At 39.3% G+C, this 26657-nt stretch overlaps 1 protein-coding gene and 1 long non-coding RNA gene across 7 annotated transcripts in view; one reads left to right on the top strand and one right to left on the bottom strand.

Moving 5' to 3' along the window:
• Window positions 1-10396, bottom strand: part of KIAA0319 (KIAA0319 ortholog) — a 52991-nt gene extending 42595 nt beyond the window's left edge. Inside the window, exons 1-2 of one of the 5 annotated variants that reach the window (XM_064422574.1) lie at window positions 10103-10396; window positions 9047-9100 (exon numbers count right to left, since the gene is read on the bottom strand). The gene's annotated coding sequence lies outside the window, so the exon portion shown is untranslated. Of the gene's footprint in view, window positions 1-9035; window positions 9101-10102 lie in introns of all 5 variants that reach the window. The other 4 variants (XM_064422552.1, XM_064422558.1, XM_064422566.1 and 1 more) reach the window with 4 other exon arrangements.
• A 164-nt stretch (window positions 10397-10560) lies between these two features.
• LOC135302084 (uncharacterized) lies at window positions 10561-24958 on the top strand. Of its 2 annotated transcripts, XR_010363788.1 has the most exons (4): window positions 10561-10612; window positions 12559-12787; window positions 15320-15406; window positions 17631-24958. It is a non-coding gene; the product is annotated as an uncharacterized LOC135302084 (long non-coding RNA). The 2 variants fall into 2 exon arrangements; XR_010363782.1 differs by lacking the exon at window positions 10561-10612 and having other exon boundaries at window positions 10631-12787.
• Window positions 24959-26657: the final 1699 nt, after the last annotated feature.

Raw genomic sequence — 26657 nt, 5'->3', positions numbered from 1 at the left:
TTTCCAAAAGCCTGATACTTCTGTGACCTTTGTTCTATCCAACATAAAACAAAATCTCCTTCCTAAGACAGCCGCCTTAGTAAAGAGGAAGCTGGTCTCCCAATCTATTCCTATGCTGCACAATTAGAAAAATTATCTCTGATCACAAAAAAGCCCCAAAACAAAACCAAACAAAAAATCCACATAAAATCCAGAAAAAAAAAAAATCAAACAAACACACAACATTATGTCTTGCTTCTAAGATGATGCTATTAAAATATTTGTAGTCAGATGTTCTCTCAGGAAGCATTCCTGCCAGAGGAGCTGTGCTCCTCTGTAGCAAATTTAGTAAGGCTTGGCCTGAGAAAGAGCAAAATAATGTCTGGATGCTTTCAGGTACTGCAAAATTTTCATTAACAGGGCCATTTTTTTGCTGTCTTGCATTACCTAATTGGACATCTATTCTTCCATCAACTATAACCTTATTCATATACTGTAATATATTCCATATACTATAATCTTAGTTTTGGAGCGGATAAAAAGACCAAAAGTCCTTATTTTCTTTAAGCCAAGTCATTCTAAATGCTCCACTTGTGCAGCCACTAAAATAGCCACTGAGCAGGGTCAGGGTACAGGATCATTGGCAACTGAAGAGAATTGAGCACTTTTGCACACGAGGGAAAGTGTCAGTCCTGAAGGTGCCACAACATGGAGCCTTGTCTTTTGATTTCACTGTAAAGGTGAAGCGAACAGAATTGTTTCATTTCACACTGAAATGAACTATGGAGATTAACACAACCCATCCACAGAATGGCTGAGGTTAGAAGGGACTTCTGTAAGTCACCTCATCTACCTCTCAGCTCAAGTGGGGCAGCCTGGAGCTGGCTCCCAAGGACCATGTCCAGACAGATCCAGTATCTCCAAGGATGGAGACTCCACAAACATCCTGGACAATCTGCCAGTATATGGTCTCCCTCACCATGAGAAAGTCTATTTATCCGGATCTCATTACACAGACAGGGATCTCCAGCTGAAAAGAGATGGCTTCTTAAACCTTTCCTTAAGCAGAATCCAGCAGCATACACTTGCCCATGAACATTTATTCTAACACATTACCCAAAGTGATTATTTTTATTTGGTGCTTTATTTCAGACATTCAAACTAAACCAGAGAGATGTACAGAGCATACAGCTTTTACAGGCTTCATCTTTCAATGGTTTTTGAAACATTCCTGTGGATTCTGAGGGAAAAACAGAGTAGCAGAAGTATGCTACGTCCCTATTAAATGTTCCCATCTTATTAGCACAAACCCCAAATACTTCATCCTTGAGGGATAGAAGAGATTATTATGGTAAGATCACAATTTCACATACAGCCTTTTTATTGTTTCTATGGAAATCCTTCTAGACTTGGAAAAGTTGTTAGCCACAAAAAACCCCACGATTTGCAGAAGAACTTACTACTGCAGATAAAGGTTTCTGAGATATTGTGCAGTTGTTGTAACCTTCACCCAATCCCAGAAACAGCTAAATGGACCAGATGCCTAAGAGAGACTTTTAGTTCTTTAGCCTAAGGAAAAATGTATCGGGCTTGGTATCAGAACATTGCGAGGTTAAAAATTAACCACAACCAGAGGAGGAAAAACATTTTATTTATTTTATACGCCTTTTCCTCTGCAAGGCCAACTTTACAATCTCACTGTCACTAAAAAGAGGCAAGTAGCAGCTTCTTTTTACCATAGAACAGTTCCCTGAGGAGTCCACATGATAACTCTTAGCAGCACTAAGAAAAACATTTAGAGATGGTGCAAATGATCCAGACTTTTTCAATGTTACTTCAGAAACAAAAGTTCCTGAAGCAAATGGTCATGGATTTGTTTGTTTGTTTAGGGGTTTTGTTTGTTTGTATTTTTTTGGTTTGGTTTATGTTGTTGTTTGCTTATAATTTTTTTTGGGTTTTCGGGGGTTTTTTTGGGATTGTTTTGGTTTTTTTTGGTTTTGTTTTTGTTTTTGGTTTTTTTTAATTTAAATTAAGAAAACACAACAAAGCAGCAAAATCCTAGACTTTGGACCACATGCACAATCGTCATTGCATCCTGATGGGACACACCATGTGAGGATACAGTGAATGCACAAAAGCAGCACTGTGTCCTCCCAAGCTCCTCTGTGGCTCCACGTCTATTGATGTTTAATTTCCACATAATAAAAGAGCTCACATTCACTGCAACACTAGCTTGTGCTTCCCGATATTAGGATCAAACTCAGACACAAAGCACACCCAGTCACAATTCAGTGCACAGCTTCTGACCCACAGATGAGAACAAAGCTACCAGACACTGTGTGCCTTCTTAAACTGTTAAAACAGTAAACAGTGCTGCAGTGTGTGCATGCAATGCTTCTCTTATCTTCCCCATGATACTTTTCTGTTCTACACAAGTGCAAGTTTCATCACACAAACACAAGACACATTAAAATTTAAGGTGGCCAGCCCTGAGATCCCAGCAGTTAAAAATAACTAAGGCCACGAGATTAATTTGCTAGCTGAATCTCTATCCTTCACATACAACACAAAGCCTGTTATTTTTATAACAACATAAGCAGACAGCATTGCTGGTAATTACTTTGGCATTTCTTGGCTCTTAAAAGTTCAAGTCTGACTTGTACTCTTAGCTAGAAGAGGGATGGCAGCCTTGAGCAGCAGGTATGGTCAAAACAGGTCTATAATATACATATATTGCCTTACTCTGAAAATTATCGTTTTCTGTTCCAGCTGGCAGCTTTTGGCAGTGCTCTAGCCAACAGGATAAAGGGAAAGTCTCAACTAATTCCTCTATACAAACATTTCGACTTCATGACCTTTTAAACATAGCAAGTTGTTGATCAGGACCACAACATCTTTTCATAGATAACACATGAACTACAACAAATTTCCAGGGAAAGGAATTTCCTTCATATTCCTCTTCTCCTCCACACCAAATATCACTCTGCATTTTGGTTCACCTTAACTTTAATGCAGACTCAAGTAATTTTCTCCCATAGAGAGAGAAAGGGGTCAGCCAAGCAGAACTATATTGCCACTTCCTACACATAATTAGGCCAGGGCCATTAGCAGTAAGAATGCATACAGACTGAATTACCTGTGTCTGGGAATACATTTAAATCCTCCAGCTGTGAAACTGCAAATAGAGCATAAGGTAGTATGCTGGTGCTCCACAGAAGGCGCAGCAGAATCCCTGCATGCCAACAAAATCAGAGATAGGGACAAACGGTGTCATGAAGGCAGTCAGAGAGCACTGCCTGGCAGCAGAAACCTCCAGGAGAATGAGGGCCCTGAACACTGGGCCCAGCCACACTGGCATCAGTGAGAAAGGCAGGTAGGAGGTCCTTGCCTACTTGCCCTTCTGGTCACTAGCACAGCTAGGGAACACGCCAAAAGAAATACTGAAATGGCACCTGAAACTCAACCCACAGTAAAGCAAATCCTTATTTTTGAACTGACAGCATTTCCTTTATAAAGCAGGCTGGCTGAGTAAATGAACATATAACCACATCTAATGAAAGTGTCTATACACATAAACACACATATTTGTCAGCATTTCTTTAAATGTAGTATAAAACAATCCTTCAGGAAATCCAGCTCTCGTGAAGAATTAAAATTGGTTATTTTATCAGTTATGGTACCTGCATTGGTACCTGAGACAGTTACTTAATAGCTGAGCATTAACATTGCATAAATACTACAGAAGGAAAGAAAATTAAACTTCATGCCAGTAGCATTTGTCTCTAGTAACAGAGAAAAACTCAGGACACATGCAGCCACTAGGACTTCTAACAATAACATGTGTTGTCTGAACATGCATCATCAAAACTGCCACAAGTTAGGCATCTAAATAATTTTCAAGCCCTTCAGCAGATGTGGAAGATAGTGCAGAGTCATCAATGCTTATGACCTGCGCAAAGTCACCTCCCTCTCACACAATTTGCTAACAATAGGTACCCATACCTGAGAACAGAACTATGACTTCTGATGGAATGTTATTGCAGCTGCAAGATATAGACTTAATTGCAAATGTTTCTCTGCTTTTTATTAAGAGGGTCTTCTGCAGGTCTTTGTCAAGGCTGACATTAGATTGGTATTACATCTCAGCTCTGTATCAATTTCCTCAGTCAGGTCTAGGGCACAAACAGCAAGGTAATGGTGATAAACAACAAACTGAATAGCTGAATATGTTCTGCCGTGTTAAGGAGGATTGAATACATGCTCAACTAGCTCCACTGGTAACCACAGCTCTGTCAACTGCTAAGTGACAGAGCTGTGGTTACCAGTGGAGCTAGCTGAGCACCAAACAGCCAGACAAAGAGAAAAGAGCAGTGCTGGACAGAAAGAGCAATTTTATTCTACAGGATTTCAGCAGCCTTCATTACAACTGTGGTGGAGAGTGCAAACAATTGTGGAAATCCTAAAGCTGAGAGACTTAGCAGGGATATATGGGATGAAGAGCTATTGACAAGGAAGGAAAGATTTTGAATCCACCAATGAATGGCTACCAACTACTCTGCTAAGGTATAAAAACACTATAATTGGTGTCAGGATTGACATGTTTCACGTTTGTTACTACTTAATTTTCAATACAGACATTTGCATAGCCCTGAGGTCAGACAGCCCAGCAAGGAGGGAAGGCTAATCAAAAACTAACCTTTAGGAAAATTAATAGCACAGAGTGAGATCAGTAGACACCTGAGAGCCCTTCTCTCCCCACAACAGGCCAGACACATCAAAATACCTCTCTTCAGAAGGCAGTCAAACTGTTGGACAGCTCCTCTAAACCATTATACTCAGTTTCCATTTGTTTTCCACTTTCACAAAGACATAAAGGAGAGAGAGAACTGATAAGTGAGGCAATCTTCAAATATGTTCTCCACAATGAAATTAAGTGAGATCCATAAAGGGAGAGCTTAAAGGAACAAGATGATATCTTGTGCCTTTCATAGCAGAGGCAAGACAAAGCAACCTTGCATAATCCTCTGGATTTTCATCTAGCCTGTCATTAGCCTTCCATGAAGAGTAGTTCATAATCAATCTATCCATCCTCTACCCATCCATCTGTCCATCTATCTGTCCATCTTTTAGTATTTAAATAATTTTTTTCCCAAAAGGAAAACAGGTGACAGAAGAAAACTATCCAGTGGGTGTACATAACATCAGTTTTGAGCTTTGGATGTAAAAAGCAAAACAAGATTTAGCAAACTGCCTGAAAAAAAGATACATACAACTACAGAGAAGGTGGTAAAAATCTTCTTCAGTTTGTAGAATCCAAATTTGCTATTCCCCAACTGCTGACTGAAGGCCTGTGTGACAAAGTTGTGTGGTCTCAGTCGACTGCCTGGTTCCTTCAAGTGCCATTCTGGCAGAAAGCAATTACACACAGCAGGCTGCACTGCACAGCAGGCTCCAGCTAGGTTCTGAGGCATCCCTGTGCAACTCAGGGACAATTTGCAAGTGCAGGTTGATGCTTCTGGAGAAACTTGAGGAAATTAAAAGGACAGGTGGAAGAAAGATCCTCACATGGATAGTTTAATCTGGATTGTATAATTGCGAAGAACACAAGAATGTATTTTGCACTTGCTCAAGGTCAAAAATGACTATACTAAAAGTAAAAAAAAAGCTTTGCTATAGCATTGAGCTGCAACTAAGAGCAATTTTTTTCCACTTATATTCTACATCCTCAAATTAAAAGGAAAATGTAATTGATCCAAAACATCATTATTGGATTGCAGTTCTTAGGATTTTGACAAATTTTCTTAAAGTGCCATTTCTTGAACTACAGTAATTATTGAAAAAGTCTCAATCTTCAAATACCTCTCTACTGAAGAGAAAAATCACACAATTTAAACGCACAAGATTCATAGTTTTCATAGATTGGTCAAGACTTTAAATATTGCCCTTTTTTTTTTAAGAAAAACTTCATGGGACAAAATCCTGACCAACCACATTTAAGTCAGTACTAGGATTTAGAAGATCTCTTTTTTGACAACTTGAACTGTTGCAATTGTTAATACTGCTACTTAGTATCTAATACTTAAAAAAGAAAATAAATTACTCTTCTTGTAATATGATCTCTACTCAAAAATCAAAGCTAGTATTTGCAGACTGGAGACCAAATTTTCAAACATACTATGCAGGAACCCCAGACACTGGTCTCAGAAGTGCTGAATACAGAGATGATCACACTTCAAAGGAAATGGCAGACACTTTCTATCTTTGAAATGTAGAGGCCAGCTGTCACATAAAACTTGAGGTTGTCTCAAAAAAACCCAAGTCTGTAACCTCAGACAAAGCAACACTAGCTACAGAAGGAGTTGCAAATGTCTATGTTATTGTCCAGTGCAATTTGCTGCACTTAAACTAACAACTACACTTCACTTTGACACTCTAGCACTGATAGCACTCACAAGGCAAACACTGTGGAGAAAGACAATGCAAAACTACACTAAAATTTAAGTTTTACTGTAGAATTTCTCTGAACCCACTTCCCTTACACAAGATGCAAGCTTTCTGATATATGGCCTTCAGGTGAGAAGTACTACCTTCATTAACGAACAAAGCACCATACAGAAGGAATAACAGTCTGACACTTGAAGTCAAATGGCTGCACTAGGATGTTAGGTAATGTTTTTTATATCATGGTGTAGTGTGATAAAGCCAGACTTAGAGGTGCATCTAATTTATGAAAGCTTTCAAAGCTCTTCACAGATTGATTGGCAGAGACTGGATCAAGAAATATAAGTATTAATGCCAACGAAGTTAATTGACCATTTCTGAGATTAGAGTATTGAACACCCAGTGACTGCCTGAGATACAATAACACACACTGCAGGAAAAAAAGCTTGCATAAGGGGTATGGATACAACAGCAGATAGCCAGAAAAGCCCAAATCTTCCAGATGAAGTACACAAACATTCTCTACATTTGCCTTGCTGTTTTATCGCCTTCAAGAAAAGAACTTTAGAGCAGCTGGATGCTGCAAATCCATTTCTAGACATGGGGAAGTCTTTTAACCCACATGACAATGGCAAATTTTCATGCCCATTGTTAGTCTGCTGTCCAGTATGGAAAAGTCTTGCCTGAAAGATTTTTTTTTCACTTATCTATCCTTTAAGCCATTCATTGATTTCAACCAGAGAAAAACCGATTACCAGAAGGTAATTAAGTTCTCATGACTTTTGTAAAATTAGCTAGGCCAGAGAAGGCAAAAACTGCAATTTGAACATCTTTGGGCTCAAACCTCATACAATGTGCCATCCAGTTTCCGTAACTGAAAATGGCAGCCCATGTGTCGTGAAATCAGTCCAGTCTGTGGAAAGAGGAAGCTACACGGCAAAAAATGCAGAAGTACAGCGAAAGACAATGAAAAAAATCAGTTTTTGACCTCAAGACACAACCTTACAGACATTTTAATTAACTGCTGTTCAGGAAATCACTTGCTTGTAATAAACAGCTAAAGCACATGTGTACACACAGACTACCCTAAGATGCAAACTTCTGGAGCCCAGTCTCAGGTAACTGCGTACATTTTACTTCTCCAAACTCCATCTGTATTTTAGTAGGGGAACTCCTTGCAACATGCAAAACAATTAACAAACTGTACAGAGGACAGATTTAGCAAAGAAAATGTATCAGGATAGGAAACAACCTCTGAACTGCCTCTTCAAGGTTAACTAGCCTGAAAACTGGCATTAGCCTAACAACATCCATATTATCACCAACTGGACTGACTCAATTCTGCTCAGTACAAAGTCACATCATCCTGAAAAATACTCAGTGGTCATACCCTGGCATCACTCAGGAAGAGATTAGATGCTTAAATGGAAAAGCAACTATATCTGCTGTTAAATTAGATTATAAATTTGTACAGAAAGATACCTTATGGCTGAAATTGAAAGCTAACTGCCTGACAGTAGGAAGGATTACTCCCTATGGGTACAATATCCATTACAATGGTTTTTGCCTTCTCCACTGTCCTGAAATTGAAGACTGCTGGATATGAAGCACTTGTTCACAGTTCTACCTTTAATCACTGGTTTTCCATTAAGGATGTATGTTTAGTACCTAGCATACTAACATATCAAGACTAGCATACATAAACCTTTCCCACACACTTCCTTAAAGGAAAGATTTGTATGCAAAGTCCATACCACTGGTATGTGTGGTAGCCCACAGAAAGCCTTCTCCAATACTACAGAAGGTACAGCTGGAAAGGGTCAGAAAGACTCCACATGAAGCAGATATCATGTCTTTGCACATGGGTAGGAGAGAGTATAAACTGGTTTTAAAGCATTTCTGATGGAGATTTCAGCAGCAGGTTCAGAAACCTGCCCACGGTAACTCCTCCATCTCCATGCCACTGAAATTAGCAGCCTGCTCAGACAGCATCCAAAACCTGAGTGGTGAAAGGTCAACTTTACGCAAAGCAGAAACAAACTACAGCATGGCCAGATCACCAAAACTTCATCACTTCATGCTGTTTGTTAAAATCGACAGAATTACAGCTCACTGATACACAGCTAGTGGAGATGAAGCAGATTAATAGTTGCATGTGTTCTCTGTGGAACCTGAAGTTTTCAGAAGTGTTACAGAAGCACTCCTCCAGCCCTCCACCACAGTATTCCTCAAAGGAAATGGTGGGGAGAAGACTAAACTGGGCAAGCATTCCCTGTGCACAGCATCCTTGACAGACCATCATGACAATGATTCCACTTATCTTAAATAATGTAAAATCCAGGCTATACTGCATTCTCCACTGCCTTGTCCTTAGGGAGAAGCATCAGCCCAAGAAGCTTGTACACACCTCTCACCTTACCTGCATCACTGAGACCCACAACATGCTGAGCAGCTCACCTCCCATCATCTAAGCTACTAAAATGAGTATAGACAGTATCACCTATTAACTCTGTATTATGCCAGGTTTTTAGAGATTCAAATTTGGCTCAATGCAATGTCTAACTGTGAAACATCAACTGCAACAGTCAAATCTTGTAAAACACAAGGATACTTACATGATACTTACAAGATACATGAAACAAACAGCTCTCAAATTGTGTGGCTGAGGAGCAGTCTCCAACTACAAGATATTGCAAAGGCAAAAACAGATAGTGAACCTACCCCAAAGAGTTTAATATATCAACTACACTATCTTGTCATGCAGTCAGTGTGAGGAACATGACAGTGTTCCTTCAGTATAAACAGATAAGGGAGGAACAGAGGGCAAAACAGTTTGCATTTCATTTTGTTCCCTCAACTATCTGACTATTCTGCAATAGGCGGCTGAAGGGGGTCAGGAGAAGGATGGAAATGTTTCTGTATAGCAACCATAATGCAGATAACACCCAAAACTGCAGTGATATAAAAATCACTCATGGCATTTTCTCCTGTTTAAGCTCTGCTCTACTGCTCAGAATGCAATCTAACAAAGCATTTCACATACTACACATTAGCACCATTCTCAGCAGGCACATAAATACATGTCTGGGCTGTAACAAAACCACACTTTGACAGAACACTGGAGGGCAGCTTGGCGAGAGTAATATTCTTACATTCCTTGGATATATAAATATTAATACATACACACACACAGAGAACAACATAAAGCTATGATTTCTGATCTCGAATTGAACATAGCTAAATGCACATGAACACCTCGGAAACAGTCTATCAAAATTGATCCTTCATACATAAATACCTATTTTTCTACACGTACATAAATAAATACATCTATCGGCCAACACGCACACACAGTTTCCCCAAAGCAGCCCACTGTTGTGTCTCCCCACGGCCTAACAGGTCGCACAGGACACACACTTTGCTTCACGCAGACGGGGGAGTCAAGGAGTGAAGAACTCCCTGGAAGACCGGGTGGCTCATTACTACCGCCGTCCCGCAGCCTTCCATCCCGGCGTTCCCATCCCCTTCCCCCGGAGCCCGGGCTGCGCCCCGCCGGGAGCCGAGGGCGGCTGCCCAGCGCCCGGCTCGGGGAGCGCCTCATCCCGAGCACCGGCTCCGTTTTCCGCCCCTTCCCCACCCTCGCCCAGGCCGCGGCGGCGATCCTATCTCGTGGCGACCCTACCTAGCGCAGGGCAGGAGCCGGCGCAGCCCCGCCGCCCCTCCTCGCTCCCTTCCGCGGGTGCTGGGAGCCGGGGCGGGCTGGGCTGGGCTGGGCAGGGCGGGAGGCGCCGCCACCTCCTCCTCGCCGCTGCTGACTCAGGAGCAGGCGCCGTCCCTCCACGCCGCTGCCGAGGGGCGGCCGCCGCGTTCCGCGCAGGATCGCTGCCCACAGAGCCCGCCGGGCACGCACCGCCCGCCGCCGCGCGAGCGCGCCGCACCTGAGGGCAGCCGCGGCCGCCCTGGGCACGGCAGGGGAGGGTGGGAGGCGGCCCCCGGGCGGGGAGGTGGGGTCGGTCCAGCTCCATCCCAAGAGGGAGTGTGGGGGGGGCGGTTCCTACTGGCAGCAAGGCGAGGAGGTGCCCTGTCTCCATCTTGAGGAGGGGGCGAGCGGGAGGCGCAGCCCCCTCGGCACGGGGTCCCGCTCCCGCTGCTGTCCTCCCCGCCCGGCGGGACCGTGGTGGCACCTTCCACGGTGTTGCACCGACAGGGCTTTTGCTGTTCCATGGGCGCGACCTGGAGATAGAGCAGCGAGAGGTCTCCCAGGTCTGAAGACCTTGAGCAAAGGTCTGAAGGTGTTGAGCCGACAAGGTGTAGCGGGAAGGCAGCCGAGCTCTCTGCCTCACGCCGCTTTGGCTGACGGCGCCTGAAAGGCGGCCACGGTACTGCTGTTGGTCTGCCAAGGGGCCTCCAAGGTGGGATCCCACACATCATCCCTGCGTGCAGGTCTCCCTACGCTTGACACCTGCGGAGCTTTTCGCTTCTCTGTCTCCACGTGCAGTGTTTTGGGGACATTGTTACTGCTGGTAGGGATTTCCCACGGTGACTGGCTTCACGGTGACTGCAGCAGGAGGGCAGCGCCTGTCAGGCATGGGCTGCATTGGGGCATGCTCCCCAGCTCAAACATCCTCATTCTACCTTCCTTCTGATCCTTACCTTTCCAATTGTCTGATAAACATTGGGCTGGGGAGCCAGTGCTCCTTGTCTGGCAAAGTCCCACGTCCTAATGGCAAACATCTCTGTTGGAAGCCTCTGCAAGAGAACCCATAGTTTATTTAGAACAGCTTTTCAACAAAATATTCAGCATTTCTCTGTCTTTGATTTTGCTCTATTCTTGCCACATTGCCATTTTCTGTTTGCAGTCAGGGCATGCAGAAATGGTTTGATTGCTTCTTTGATTTTTACAGCTCCACTCCAAAATAATAGACCAATTGGATTTGGAAAGAGGCATTTTTCTACTCAACACCAAAGTCCACGTGGCATAGAGAAGTGATTTAAGTATATCCACCTCAGCAACATTTTAGAACAAGCAATTTCATTTTTAAGTGAAATAAAACAAAAAGGAGCAGTGAATTTCAGACTTGCAAAGGTTTCATGCTGTTTTGCACCAGCCTATCAAGGTCTCAGATCCTCTGCTCCACCTGTTAGTGATGCTACTGTATTGCCAAGTTCTGCTCAGTCTTTGATGAATTGCCAGTGCTTGACTCGGGGTAAACAAGGTTTTGCAGGTACTACAGGATGATGAAAAAAATAAAGTGTTTTAAAGATGTAAAAATGTCATCTCTTGAGTGAACAACAGCTTTTACCTCCTTGTCTGATTCCCACCTTACCAACTGTATTCAGCAATGGGCTGTTATATTTCCTGAAGCTACTTAATGTCTTCCTCAGTATGGGAAGGTCGTGACTTATGTGCTTGCTCTCTAAAGTAAGGAATGATACCTCAGAACTGTAATAGTGGATTGCTTTTGAATATGTATGAAGGAGCCTAAAGGAGCTGTCTGTTGACATTTTAAAAAGAAAATTTTTTGTGTGTTCTTGTGCCAATTTTGATTCTACAGTTTCTGTGATTTCTGTGTGTTGGCTGTTTTGGCCAGCTTAGGGAGACCGAGTCTACTCATTTCAAATAAAAAAGTATAATGTGAATTCCTAAAACATGTTCTAATAACAACACAAAAGGAAGAGAACACTTATTATTTCCATTGTTGACCAAGTCTACTTGGCTTGGAAGAGGATGTGTGTGCAGAGAGAGGAAGCCTGGATATCTTTCCTTTGTGGCAGCCCCATTTCTCATGCCTTGAAGCCTTCCTGCCAGCACTGGGATTTGATTTACTCACCCAGTGGGAGAAGAAAATTGACCTCCAATACTTCATATGTTTGTGTGATCCTAATTTTTCTGACTGCCACCAGATACAGTGGCACATTTAGAAAAAAAATCATTTTATCTTCAGGAAGGACTCTTTTCTCAATATTAGCACTTTTTAAAGGATCTGTGTAGGTATGCAAAAGGGTCCTTAGCACAGCACAAGCTTAGAGACACAAGACTTCTGCATGTCCTTTCAGGAGGTTTTCTCCACTGTTTTAATTAAAAGAGGGTGAAAAGGATGAAAGCAGTAACTGTCCCTGTTTGCTTTTCCTGCACAGGGGTAGCTGATCCAGTGTCCTTGATTTTCCAGATTGTCTTCTCCATTGAAAGATCAAGATGCAGCTACTCCTACGCAAAAGCAAAGGAATCAGAGCAAACAGCTCCTGTTTGAGAAATCCAGCAGCAGCACCTGGTGCCTGTTCTGCTGCCAGTCTGCAAACTCCAGAAATGCTATGAAATGACTAAACAGATTGTGAAGACAGGTTGCTGATGGGTGAGGATAAGAAGGTATTTTCTTGCTGAGCCTTTCTTGCCTTTCATATAATTGATAAATTAATAGGCTTAACCCTCCCGAAATAATAGTCTTAGTATGCTATAATGCTATCTCAAAATCATTAAAACTTCCAAATATAGCCTTCTAGGTAAATGTTGATCTGCTTACCTCCAGCTGCATTCCCACAATAAGTGCTTTCATTTGAACAGACAAAAGTCTTGGGGAGCTGTCATCACCCAGGACAATTAACTCAGTCCCAGATATCCAGGTTCATTTTGGAGTCTGCCTCTGACATACACCTCCCATCACTGCCAAGTGGACCTTATGAGCAGCTTCTTGCCTTGTCAGGGAAGCCCTGACCTGAGACATAACATAACATTATGGTGATATACAGGAGGTCCCTTCCACCACAGGGGGCTGGCACAGCCCTTCCAGTCACCCTGCACGCTACTCTCCTTCCCCTTTTCAACTGGATTGCTAAACCAGCTGCTCAAAAGTTTTCCCTGTGACATCTGTTTCAAAAGAAAGAGGTTTGGGGCATATGCCACTTAGGTCACGTTACTTAACCCTTATTAGATTGTGTTGCACTTTTCTGAAAATAACCTTTTCCCACTTCCCACTTAAATAGGTAAAACAACTTCATTTGTTTTAGTTCAAGGAAGCGTCTACCAACACTGAAAAAGAGAGTAGTATTCACCTTCAAGGCATCTGAGACAGGTTTTTTTTTTTGTTTTATTCATCAGTAATTGTAAAAGTTTTTGAAAGCTGGAATGAGGTGAATTCACCTTGGCCACATTTGTCCAGTTGTTCTTACATGTCAATTCTACTGCCAGCCCAGGTAAAGCTTCTGCCTTGACCAGTTGTGTCTGAGTAGGTTTTTATTGGCTTCTCTGTCCCACCAGTGACAGTATCAGGAAATCTAATAAGAGTGCAAAAGGTTAGAGTGACACGGTGTAATCCTTTCCTTCTTTCTGTTGTTGAAGTATGTTATGTTTCATTGAGGCAGTCTATACTTTTTCCCTGTTCCTTAATCAAAACTGTAGTTTTACAACATTTCTTTATGTTTTTAAGTCCATTAATTGTCAAGTATGCAGGAATCCATAATGACAGAGTAATGATCTTAACATGGGTTGTTGGAGATGCAATATTATTTTCATTTCAATTGTAATGTAACAACATGACTGCCTACTGTATCTTCCATTTAAGCCTCCCATTTTCTCAGCCTTACTGAAATGACAGCCTCTTTGTAAACAATTTTTTTATTATTTACAGTTTCAGATTATTTTCTATAGTTAAGATCAGATTATATTCAATAGCTAAGAGCATAAATGTTCTTTAGATGTATATTTTTAGTCATGATAAAATTATTTCCTGTTATTACTGTGGTTTTGCTTCTCCCCTTTTTTTTATCCATCTAATTATTATTTACCTCACAGTTGTTTAACATTTCCTTATTTTGTTATATCTCTTCTGATTTCAGTAATTTCAGGCTATTTTCATGTAGAAATGTTTAAAGCTTTGCCTGACTTCTCAGAAGAAGTTGCTTTTTTTGATGCGTAAATGAAAGTATTAATAAAATAATGCTTCTGGTAATATGGAATTTTATCAAGGTCCATTGTTGTTTCTGATTATCAATAGGAGATAATCACTGCATTTTCTTATATTCCATGTTCATGTAAATCCTTTGTGATGGATAGTTTCCATAACATCATATCATTGATTAAGGAAAAGAATTCAAATTTGTAGCCTAATAAATATTTTGTTAGGTTTTACATTTTTTTGTTTTTATAGCCTTAAATATTTATGGTGTTTTCTTACCAGTTTGAGTTGCCATATTCAGCAGTTATTTTGCTTTTTATTTCAATGTAAGAGGTAAATTGATACAAGGGCTCTGTGAATGTTAGCGATATTGGTACGTATATAGTGGTTTAAAATGTATTTAATTAAAGATGTTGTGCTTGCTTAATATTCAATTGTCAGTAAAACATTTAGCATTTGTGTTTTTTGTTGAATTTTTTAAAAAATATAATTGCTTTATTGTAGTTCAAAAAGATTTTAAAAAGTTGTATGCAAGATTTTCTCATGCTGGAAGAGTGACTAACCACTTAATTGCACCAAATATAATTTTCTTCTTACCTGTGTCTGCAATTAAGAAAATGAATTGTCTCTTACAAAGTGTTATGACTTTGCTTGTACCTAATAAAAATATTACATCCCCACTCACTCACTCTTTCAAAGGTGAGGAAACACTACTGTCAAAGGAGGGAGCAGTTAGCCAGCTCTAGAGATAGATCTGCAGCTTAGGCATGATGCTAAGTCACTCAAAGTAATGAAACCTCTTTTTTCTTTTCTTTCTTCTCCAAATTAAAAACCTGTCCTACAATATCAGCCATTAATAGCGTTTTTCTTTTCTTTCAAAATAGTCCTGAAGGTACACAGAGAAATTAGCTATGTCTAGAGAAACAAAAGTAGTCATAATGTAGAAGGGTGTGTGAAATGGTGCTTCTTTGATAAAGCATGAGTTTATGATGCTCTTCCTTTCTCAGGGATCCTTAAGAATGTTACATTCCTGCCCCCTGTCTTCACCCTCCCCATGAGTCCTTTGGCTGCAGCTCCCAGGAGGGATAGGAGATGTAAGTAATGAAAGCAAACCTCATGTTTTTTCTTTGCTCTTAGCGAGGAAGAAGAGAATGTGAAACACATCAAAAGTTGTGAGCACTGTTTCCTTGTGCTGGCATTGTCGCTCACAACCAGATGTAGGAGAACAGGGAACAACACTGGCTTTGTCAAAGTTACAGATGTAAAGGGACAACTGGTACAGAAGAAATTCCTTAAAAATTCCAGTGAATATGAACTGAGGTTGTGAGTCTTAACTAGACTTCCTTTTTCTGCATCATATGACTCTAACAATTAGACTTCCAAATTTCATACCACTGTTATCACTTAAATTACAGTCCCAGTTCTTAGCACTCAAATGCTCCCAGTCACTTAAGATGGAGGGAGAAATATAATTTCACATCAGATTCATTCCTTGTAAAAAAACTCACATAGGTTAAAGGTGTATAAAAGGCAACTATAAAAAACAGTTTGGCAATGTGGGAAACCACAAATAAGGTTATACCACACTTTTCTCTATCATCACCATTTCCTTGAAAGTCTAAGCAAACAAAAAGCTTTTCAAAATGAAAAGAAACCAAAACAAAACAATACAAAAAACCACAAATGCTCTCTGTTGCTGGTATATTTGAGAGCTGTTCCATAAAAATTAGCATGCACCTGAGGATTGTATGAGCTTTTAGTTATTTGGGAACATAAATGAATAAATCAAATACAGAGTTTTCTGCCTTAACTGTCATGAGACTTTATAATGATGGTTCTAAGCCAAGTTACTCCTGAGAAGCTTTCTGGGTATGTTAAGATCCTTTAAAATTTTATTTCAGTTGTAATATCATGGTTTCCCTTCACATAGCCAAAAATAATGAAAAGCTGTGTCTAGATGTAACTTTCCTTTACACCTGGGCAGCTCATTGAGGCCAGCAGGAGACCAGGGCTCCTGATTGTAGAGGAAGGGCTACTTCTTACTGTCTATCCCTCCTCAATTTGAATGTCCTTGGTGATTTCATGTTATGCCATGATCTCCTGCAGTGGAAAGGCACACCCATGACCGTGGCTGTAGGGCATGAGCACCCTCATGCATGAGCAGGACGGGCCGTCTGCCCCAGCTGAGGGCACAGTGCAGTGCCCAGCAAGGTCAGGCCAGCAGCCCCCAGGGAGGGTCCTCAGGTGCCAGGGTGGTGAAAGGGAAGGAACGGGTGTGTGGTGAAACAGGAGGTGAAATGAGGGCTCGTACCCTTCTGATCCCTGCAGCTCTCTTCCCCTCGTGTTTTGAGAATTTATTACTGTTGCCTGCAGTAGCTGGTGCCTGTAGCATTACCCAGTCCTTATAAACAAGTGAGCTGTAGAAAAGAGAGGAATTAAACACACTGGCATAGGTTGCACATGTCAAATTAGAATAAAATGATTGGCCTTTTCGGCCCATGGTGACAAAGGTACTCAACCAGAAACTGTACTGTGATACCAGCCTTCCTAAAAGAAATAACTGACTGAAACAGGGAAATAAAAGCAGATAGAGGCTTTTGAAAAAAGAAATGGTGTCATCATGGCCCATTTTTATAACCATATCACTATTATAGTGTACTGTTTATAGTTACAGGGAGATGTGTAGGGCTCAGAACAGAAAATCCAGGCTATTTCAAATTATCCAGGCTGAGCTTCAAGTGTTTTTGTACCTCACAGTGTAGTTTTATCTTGAGCAGAATCTTTCATGTAACACTCATACTTACTGTCTTTTATGTTGGAGAGATGATTGTTAAAATTACATGTCAAGGGTTTCTTACATAAGCACAGTCAACCCAAATGTTCACTCAGTGCAGTACCCTGTCCTATATTGTTGCCAAAATCAGGCAGCTAGGGAAAAATATACATGGTAACTTTTATATTTGTCCAGTGTCCAGCTGGTTTTGTCTTTGTGAGCTGATTGTGGTATTCCTGTGTATTTCTAGTCCACGAGCATCCAAATTCCCTTTGACCCTGTGTTAGCACTTAGTTTTCATATCACCTGTTGGCAAGAAGTTACAGAGCTCTAAGGCTTCAAATACCTACACCTTGGTATCCTCAAACAAACTCAAACGAAGCATAGGGAGGTTGAATTGTCAAATAAGTGACTCAGAACAGGCATCAGAAAAGTCTGATGACCTGAACCCACCCCATACAGGCACTGTGCATTATATTCTTGCTTTACACATTTTTTTCAGTATTGCTGAAATTCTGCAGTATGTTTTTTCTGTTTTCATGCAGCTGTTTTCCAACACACAGAAGCATGTTCCATGGCTAAGAGTGCAGCTCTTCTAGAAGAGTGATTTTGGCCAGTTCTTGAAAGTCACATGAAAATCCTGGACTCAAAAGCTTACTAATGTTAGAGCTAAATATACCAATTTAATTTTTGTGTTCAGGTCAAGCCTAAAGATTTAGCTCCATACTTTGCATCAGCACTTTTGAGAGTGTTACTAGAATCTTTTCTGCTTGATTAGCAGTGTTTTGAGGACCAGCTTTCACATAAACTTGCAGCATCTTAATGAATTCTGCATGTAATTTTAATGTCTTTGATTTGTAACACTGGTAACTTAAGAAGTCATTCCTCAATTACAGTTAATATTATTTAATTTGGTCCTAAATGAAGTATGATTATGAATTTGCAAATCTCTTCATGGAGATGTTTACTCAGCTGACTACTAGCATTTTTAATCAGCTAGCAAACTCAAAACTCAAACTTCGATGTAAGTTGTGAAAATCTGTTTAAAAGAGAGGAAAGGAGGCAATTTGATGGAAGGAAAAGAATTACTAATTATATTTAAAAAAAAACCAAACAGGCTTTCTTCTTCTGCAACTAGTCAGACTCTTGCGACAGATTCTGTAATATCTTAGTATAAAAATTGTCAAGCATCTAAAGTTGCAATGTAATGTTTTAAACATCAGACTCTTGGTCTCTAGAATTTATTCTTATGTTCCTCAAGCAGATTTTTAAGACTGTCCATTAACTTTATCCAACTTTAGGATAGTGTATGCTTCAGAAATGAAAGCCATTTCTATTTTTTTGCCCACATTTTGTACATTTAAAAAGTTACTGTCAATAATACACAGTTAACACTAGAAAAAAGTACTATGAATTTCCTGTATGGATTTTAAAAAAAAATTATAATTTAGACATAGTGTCTTAGACAAGGAAATAGAGAGATATCCATTTACAAGGAAAGATCCCCAAAAATATCAAGACAGAAGAAAAACAATTCAAGCTTTTATTTAGACACTTAATTTTCAGGATTTCTAGAAGTTGTAGCACAGAGTGAACATCCATTAAAAAATTAAAGCTTTTTCCTTCATGGGGGGAAAGGCATTTTTTGTTCAGTCACATTCTATTTCAGAAACGTTGTTGTTTCAGACAACAATAATATTCAGAATGGTTTCTAAATTATGCTTTAAAATGTCTTTCAAAACTAAATATTATTGCAACTAGGATGACATATTGTGTTACAGCACCCTGTAACAAATTTTGAGTTTTTACAAGATCAGAAGTTAATAATTCTCAGCAAATATATATAATATATATATATTAATATATCAGTAAATATAACCTGTTTGTTATATTTTTTTAAATTTTTGCCATTTGAAAGAAATTAAAAGCTTAGATCTTAGTGGACTGTGTTCTAATGAAAATACAGGGGTTTATTTTTTTAATATATGTGCACTGCAAAATTACAAAGAGCATCTATTTTTTACATGCTATCTGATGGAGGTGATTAAAGGCTTAGTTTCTGAATACAGGTTAATTGTGTCTCCTGTGTATTTCCATGTTGTTTAGACACTTAGACAAACCAATGCCCACATAAACCTTTTGCAATTTTGTGAGCAGAAAAACATAAACCTAGTTTGGTGCACTTCCTATTCTATCTCTTTCTACATTTATAGGCCGTTTGGTCTCATTTTGTCCATTTACATATTGCAGCGCAAATACTGTGGATTTTTTTTACATAAGTACCTACTGTACAATGCAGAAGATTTTCACTGTTCATAAGATAGTATTGACCTTAACTGTAAACAGCACTCTGCTCTGATTCAGTTTCTGTTGGTCTGGGTTGGCATTTTGTAATACAGTTAGGATCAGGATATTCCTATCTTTTGCCAAAAGGTACTCAAGTCCTTTATTTCGGGCAACGTAACCATGTCATATCCATTTTATGTTTGGTGTGCATCCTCTCCTTTTATAACAAATTTATTAACTTGGCTAACTCAAAGAACTTCACTGATTATGCCCTCAGGGTTCAAATGCTGTGTCAAACAAGATGTATTGCATATATGTGCAGCATGCAGGAGGACTATACCCCTGCAATCTTGACTTGTAGCTGCTGTATTTTATGACTTGTATCCGTAGCAACCAGTGGAGTAGAAGAAAGGCGCCAGAATCACCTGAGTAACCATGGAAACCAAAACAATGTTTATGGATAATTGCCTAATCTAACCCACCTACCTACACAAAATAGGAAATAATTGATATTTAATATCTGGAGACACTGGCCTGAAATCAATCATTTGGAATGAGTTATGTCTTCTCATAATAATCATTGTAATTTTTACCATTATATGTTTTATCATTATAATCATTGTCATTGGGGGTTGGAACTAGTTCTTTAAGGTCTCTCCAATCCAAGCTATTCTATGATTCTCTGTTTCCAACAAATGAAGCCAAAAGCTACATGCAAAACATATGGTAAAGAAAATTAGATCACCTCTTTTAGTCTTTTCCTTTCTGATGACACCTAAGTCAAGTAAAATACCCTTGCACTATGAGGTTATTGTTTAGTCAGTAATTGTTATAGATGTCATACAAGGAATTACTGAATTCTGATCTAACCTTGATTTGTCTTTGATATAAAATATTTATTCTCCTGTGTCGTTCAAGAAAAACGTGTCAAATCATGCTATGGACTTCCATAATGAAAAACTATCTGTTTTGCTGTTTTGAGTAAGATGTTCAGATCAAGACTGAGAAATGGGGAAAGACAGTTTGAAAGAAGGACTGTGAAAAGACTCTCATCTGTCTGGTCTTGACTGCTCTCTAGAGCTGCAATAGACAACTGTAACTAGCTTCAGCTAGACTCAGAGAACTGCTGTAAGAAGCAAGAATTGTAAGCCCTGCTAAATAAAAGAGTTTTTACGGCATACTTTTATCTAGGAACAGCACAGCATCCTTTGAGAAGAAACTGGCATGGAGGAGAGGAGATCTAAGACTTGGTGCAGGAGGCTTGATCCTTTCTTTCTTCCCCTTGAATTCTCATGCTGCATCTTTTGTATCGGTATGGAGTCCTTACTGCTGAGCCTGGTGGGAGAACATTGCAGAGTCAAAGTAGAGGGCAGTGAGGGTACTTCAGTGAGATTATTACACTTGCAGCTGAAGTTTTATATCTATGAAACTGTTTTTGCCTCATAGAGGCCAGCTATTGCATTCAAAAGGGAAGCAGTAGAAGAAGTATTCATGCTAACTTACTGCTCCAGTCTCATCTCAGGCTGTTAGGAAGCAGCCCAGAGAATGTATCTAAATCAGAGAAAAGGAAAGAATGCCAAGAGAAGATACTCAGTAAGAGAACCTTGGAATGTAATTGCAGGGACAGGAGGAGGTGTTGTAGTAAATGACAATTATACATGATGTCATTGAGCTTATTGCAGGAAAAGTCACCAGCACTGATTTAGGGCATGAAAGCTGCTTTAATCAAAGGACAGAAAGGTAATTACATTCAGGGACTTTTACGACAAGAAATCAGAAACGGAGATATCTAAAGCAAAATTAACTGCTAAAAAAGACTTTCAATTAAATAGGTGACAATGGGAAAGCAAAAATGAAGGTCATTAGCAAGTTGAAAGAAATGTCTGAAAAGTGAAAGGTAAGAGAGAGCGTTGTGAATGAGTGGTCTAGGTCGCTTAGAGAAACACTGACCAAAATGTTGACAAAAGCAGGTTTAATATAAGTTTGCAAAAGCACAAAGCTTGGTGATAAGGTTCACAAAGTAAAATCAGGTTAGAATCAGTCTAGAATGGTTTACATGAAGACCAGGGATACTCTTTGTTAGGAAACAGGACCTCATTAGACAACAGAAACTCCTGGGAGCAGATAATGTTTCCAATTAAAAGCTCAAAGGGAGCTTAACTGCATAAGAATAATTAATCAAGGCTTGGACCTAACAAGCATTCCTGAAATTGTAAAGCAGCCTGAGGGGTGGTGCAGGGGATATGCACCGCAGCAGAGAAATATGATTACTTTGCCTAACAACAGAGAAATGACAGGTTTATTATTCCTGGGTTGAAGGTGAAGGGGTTTTTTTGATAACCTTTCTTACTAGGAACTTACAAAGACATTTTAAAACTCCCAAAGCACAGCCATACAAAAGGATAGCTCCTGAACATGAGAGTCTGGAGAAAATGGCTGGAGAAACAATTCATATTAGTAGAAGGAACAAAAAAAATAGTGCTAGAATGGGTATCTAAAAGAATTACTACATCAAAGATTGAAAACTGAGCTTCTAAGCCATTTAGGAGATATTTACTGAAGCTAATGTGAGTAAGACTATGGCAGATACCCAGACTACTCTTGGAAAAGTGTGATTATAAATGGCTGTTCTGGAATAATGGTTTGTATGTGACCTTGTAATTATAAAAAATATAAGCTATTTCACCTGTCCTTGGAGAGTTCATTAATTTAGGCATGATAATAAATTGCACCAATGGTTGTTTTGTGAAAGATCCAACATAACTATTTCATTAGAGGTGGTTTGAGAGATTTTCTAATTTAGTACTTCATGGCACTAAGAACTTAAAAGTGTGTAGATATACTAGAATAGCTAAATATTATCTTCCAGAAAAGAAAAAATCTCTCATAACAATTAGATTTTAATTTTTCTTTCCCTTTCAAAAAATCTGAAAGGACTCCTTTGCTTTCAGCAAATAATTGAAACAAATAATTCATATAGTACACAGAATGCAATAACTAGTCCAAATTATTAGAGCACTGTGTACAAACTAGTAATTTATTTGAAAATCAGGATAAATACACTATTTAATAACTAAATGAACATTGAATATCAATTACCTCATTCTAAATGACATCTCTAATTTTTATTTGATTTACCCAAACATTGCTTCATCTTTTTCAATTTTATGATCAAGAAATTGTGATGCTGACAAATTTAATACTTGCCCAAGACTACCTAATGTAATACTGAGGGAATTTCAATGTAATACTTAGGGAATTTCTCATGCTTTCAGCACAAAACAAGCCTGTAACAAAGTGGGAATCCCTACTCAGATCCTCCGACCCATCAGTTGTCACTGTCAACTGATACAAACTGCTGTGCTTCTCTTTTCAACCAAGAATGACTCTTCTATTGCTGCATAGGGAAGTTCCCTGTATTTATAAGAATTGAGAAGTCTGTGTCAAAAGCATTTTTATGTGCAAAGTAGCAAAATGCTACCCCTGAGATTTCTGAACTTGTGAATTAATGTTTAATTGTAATGGGAAGTTTACCTTCTTTCTGGGGTGCAAAGGGATTCCTGTAAATGCTCTAGTTTGAGAGTGAAATGGCAAGCTTATTTTAGCTCTGGTGGTGTTACTGAAATAAATTCTCTGCGTTTTCCTTTTCTTCTAGTTTACTGGGAGAAAAAAAGGCAGCAAAAGTACATGCTAGCTAAACCTCCTTTTTATTGCCAGCAGTAAAGTTGCCTCTGGGATGAGAAGGACCCTGTGTTAGAACTCCAGATTCCTTAAATGCAAACTGAACACTACTTGCTTGTTTATTTGTACACTTTACATATTTTCTTTGGCCATGATATCATAGAATCATGGAAGCATTAAGGTTGAAAAAATCTCCAAGATCATCAAGTCCAACCTTTGGTCACCATCCACTTGTGATTGTACATGCAAACCTCTGTGCTCATTTATTAACTGAGTTTGTATGAGTTTGTTGCAGCTTTCTTTCAATACTCTTTTCAAAAGTGTTTCCTTCCTCAAAGAGTATGGAAACATCTTTTTTACTTTCAGGTAGAAGTGGAAAAAAAGCCCTTATTAATATGTAATTACTAAAGTCTATATTATCATTCACAAAGTGCTTGGCAAACCAGATGGAATAAAAGACAGTGCTATGTGATTGATTTGGGAAGCTTGGAAAAGAATCAGAGAGAGAGGTTTTATAAGTCTACTCTATGGTGTGACTTTCATCTATTTTTTACTGAGCAATAATTTTAATTTTTATTTTAAAAAGGGTAAATATCTGGTGAATAATATTTCCATAGTTAGATGCCAAAATTATTAAGCAAATACATTTGTTACAATATTTTAATTATTTCTATAATTCAAAGACTATTTAAAGACTAGCAAAGCTCTATGAAATAAAATATATAAATTTACCTACTAATGTAGGAAACTACAAACTTCTGATGAACAAAGTTGAAGGGGACAGACTAAGGCAGATAAACTAAAAAACTGAGTTCCAAGGAAAAATGGGTGAGCAGCTGAGAACACTGACAGAGAACAGATTCTTGATCCCCATTTCTTTCACCCATTCTTCTTTAGTCTATTTTGTTTTAAGGAAGTAATTTTACATTGTAAAATATAGTCAGGGATATAGTGGGGCCTAAAGTTTTAATGAGTTCAAGAGAGGGTCAGTTGAATTTTAAGACATATGTCAACATTACTGCTATAGAAAGCTATTTGGATATCTACACAGATTATTCAATAATTTTTCCTTGTCGCTTGCTGTATGTTTATTACTGTTGAAAAGAGTGTCTGCCATGCAAGCAGTACAACAGAACTTTGTGTTTACAGCTCATGGGCAGTATTCATTAGATGATTGTTTTCATTCATCTGAAGCAAAATGGCAAACATTTCATTAGTAGTAAAAAAAAATTATTTTTATGAAAACCTCCTTGCTGCTAGTCCTATTCATTAGGTAACATTATACCTTGTAATGGAAAAAGGTAGAGGAATTTTACATGAGAGTTTAATATTGTTTATGCTGAAGTAAAGCTAAAGGGCAGTCATGGAAAGAAGGACTTGGCCTAGAAGCTTAGAGCTGTCCGTGAGTGAGAAAAGACATGCCTCGGTGACCTGAACAGCACCAGCATCCTAGCTCCTCTAGCACATCTCTGAAACTCTCCTAGTGTCATCTGGCATCATAAGGACCTGTCTGTCTCAAGACTGACTCCAGGAGCATCTGGATCAACAGGCAGCAGGAATGCTGCAGATATACTGTTGCTTTGCAAAGTTTTACTCCCACTGGTGATTCATAATAGGGGAATTTTTGATGACTGAAATTGTGTTGCACCTGAATAATTCAATAAGACTGTAAAGAAACTATCAGAAACCTGTGTCAGTCCAGACTTGGGGTGTCCCAATTTGGGTGGGGCACTTCATGTGCATGAATAAATATATACAATAGCAATTCTAGATTTTGTATCCAAGTTCTGCTCCTCAGTCATCACTGACAACTTGCCATTTTTCTCAAGAGCCCCCATGGAGGAGGGTTTTGCTTGCCTGAAACACATTCTGCAAGCAGATTCACGTGTTCTTATAAAAAAATAGTCCTGCCAGTAATAAAACATTTCTTCTTAGCCTTTTAGAACTTTCTTTAGCGCTTTAACAAAAAAAAATCGGGGGGGAGGGGGGGGGCAAATGAAGAAATTATTTAAAATTCAGTAAAGATTAAATCAACACTGAAACCATTGATGTAAATAAGCAATTAAATTCAGGGGCAGAAACAGTGAGATTAGTAACAGCTAGTACAAGGTACAACAGTCTGGAGAAATGCTGTCCTGGGGTCAGAATTTCAGCACTCATTTCTGCAAATACATACAGTTTCCAGAACCAAGTCATCTAAAATTCAATGCACAGAAGCTAGGACAGTTCAGCCCTGAGGCATGTGTGTATTGGTTGTATGCACACACATCCAATATATCATGTACCTGGTGTGAGCAGAGCAGACATTCAGCTGCTTTTCTACACTGGCACAGCTGTGGTGTACCTTTGTTTCATCTCCAGGCACTGCCACCATGTTTGGCATTTGTGTGGCACAAGCCTTCATGGCAAATTGGAGTGCAGACTAAGTAACAGTTCCCCTTGCTTCAAAATGCACCAATAAGCAAAAAACACATTTCAGAAGTACTACAGACACTGCAAAGAAATGTTTAAGGATAATGAAGAGTGTGATGTACCAGTAGTATTGGCTCATTTTTAGGTAGGTATTGTGTTTACAGGAACAAGTCAAAAAGTTTGGATTTTCCATTGGTTTATGTTTATGTTCTGCAGTTAGGAAAAAGCAAAAAGAAGATGTATTTCTTTTGAAGAATGACAAGTAAACATGTTGTAACTCAGCTGCTGTTCAGAACAGGGAGATTAATAAAGACAGAAAGTTTAAGCCAGCAGTCCAGAAAAGCTTCATTCACCAGCTGGCCAAGCAGCTCCCTGAGCTGGCAGGGAGCTAGCACTGCACCAGAGTCAATAAGAGTGAATATGATAATACAAAAAATGATTAATCCATCAGCTATGATATTGATCCTGGACAAAGTGATAGAATAGATGCTTGTGGAGCTACTTCTTGATGAGGCTGCAAGTTTGGTTGATAAAGGAAATATTTTTGACGTAGCAGACTTTTTCTTGTGAGGCATTTAACTTAGTGCTGCATGGCATCTTGATAGATTATCCAGCATGATAATCAACTTGGCACTAATGAATTTAGGGCTGATTAAGTGACAATTCCCAATAGTAATTATAAATAAGAAATTACTGAATGAGTGTTTCTCATGACACCCTGCAGACATCAGTTCTCTGACTTCTGCTGCTTAATGGTTTTCAGTGTTATCAGTGTTTAGGAAAAAAGTCTAACATAAGTGATGAACTTTGCAGTTATGCTGAAATATGAACTGTTTCATTTTGGGATATTTAGGTTATGAAGAGACCATGTATTCAGAATAGTTCTTTATTTCTGCGTGTGCCTCGGATTGCAGTCTGTCAACAACTAAAATAAGGTGGGTTGTTCTCTGCCAATCAATTCAAGATGGTTTAAAATTTTTTATTTACTTGTGGGAGTAAAGGTTGGAATAGATGCATGCAGTACTAACTTGACTTGCACTTGAAAGCAAAGTCACAATCATGCATTCAGTCTGGAGTGTGAGCGGAATAGGGCACTACAGAGGTATCCGCCAACCCAGTTCTTCACGGGATGCTAGCAAGGTATAGAGGCGTCTTCAGTATCTAGGAACCTACTTCTTGGAGAACCATCACAA

This window comes from Passer domesticus, chromosome 1 (genome assembly GCF_036417665.1).
Source record: "Passer domesticus isolate bPasDom1 chromosome 1, bPasDom1.hap1, whole genome shotgun sequence".
Taxonomy (NCBI): domain Eukaryota; kingdom Metazoa; phylum Chordata; class Aves; order Passeriformes; family Passeridae; genus Passer; species Passer domesticus.
This window is presented reverse-complemented; position numbering and strand designations above follow the sequence as displayed.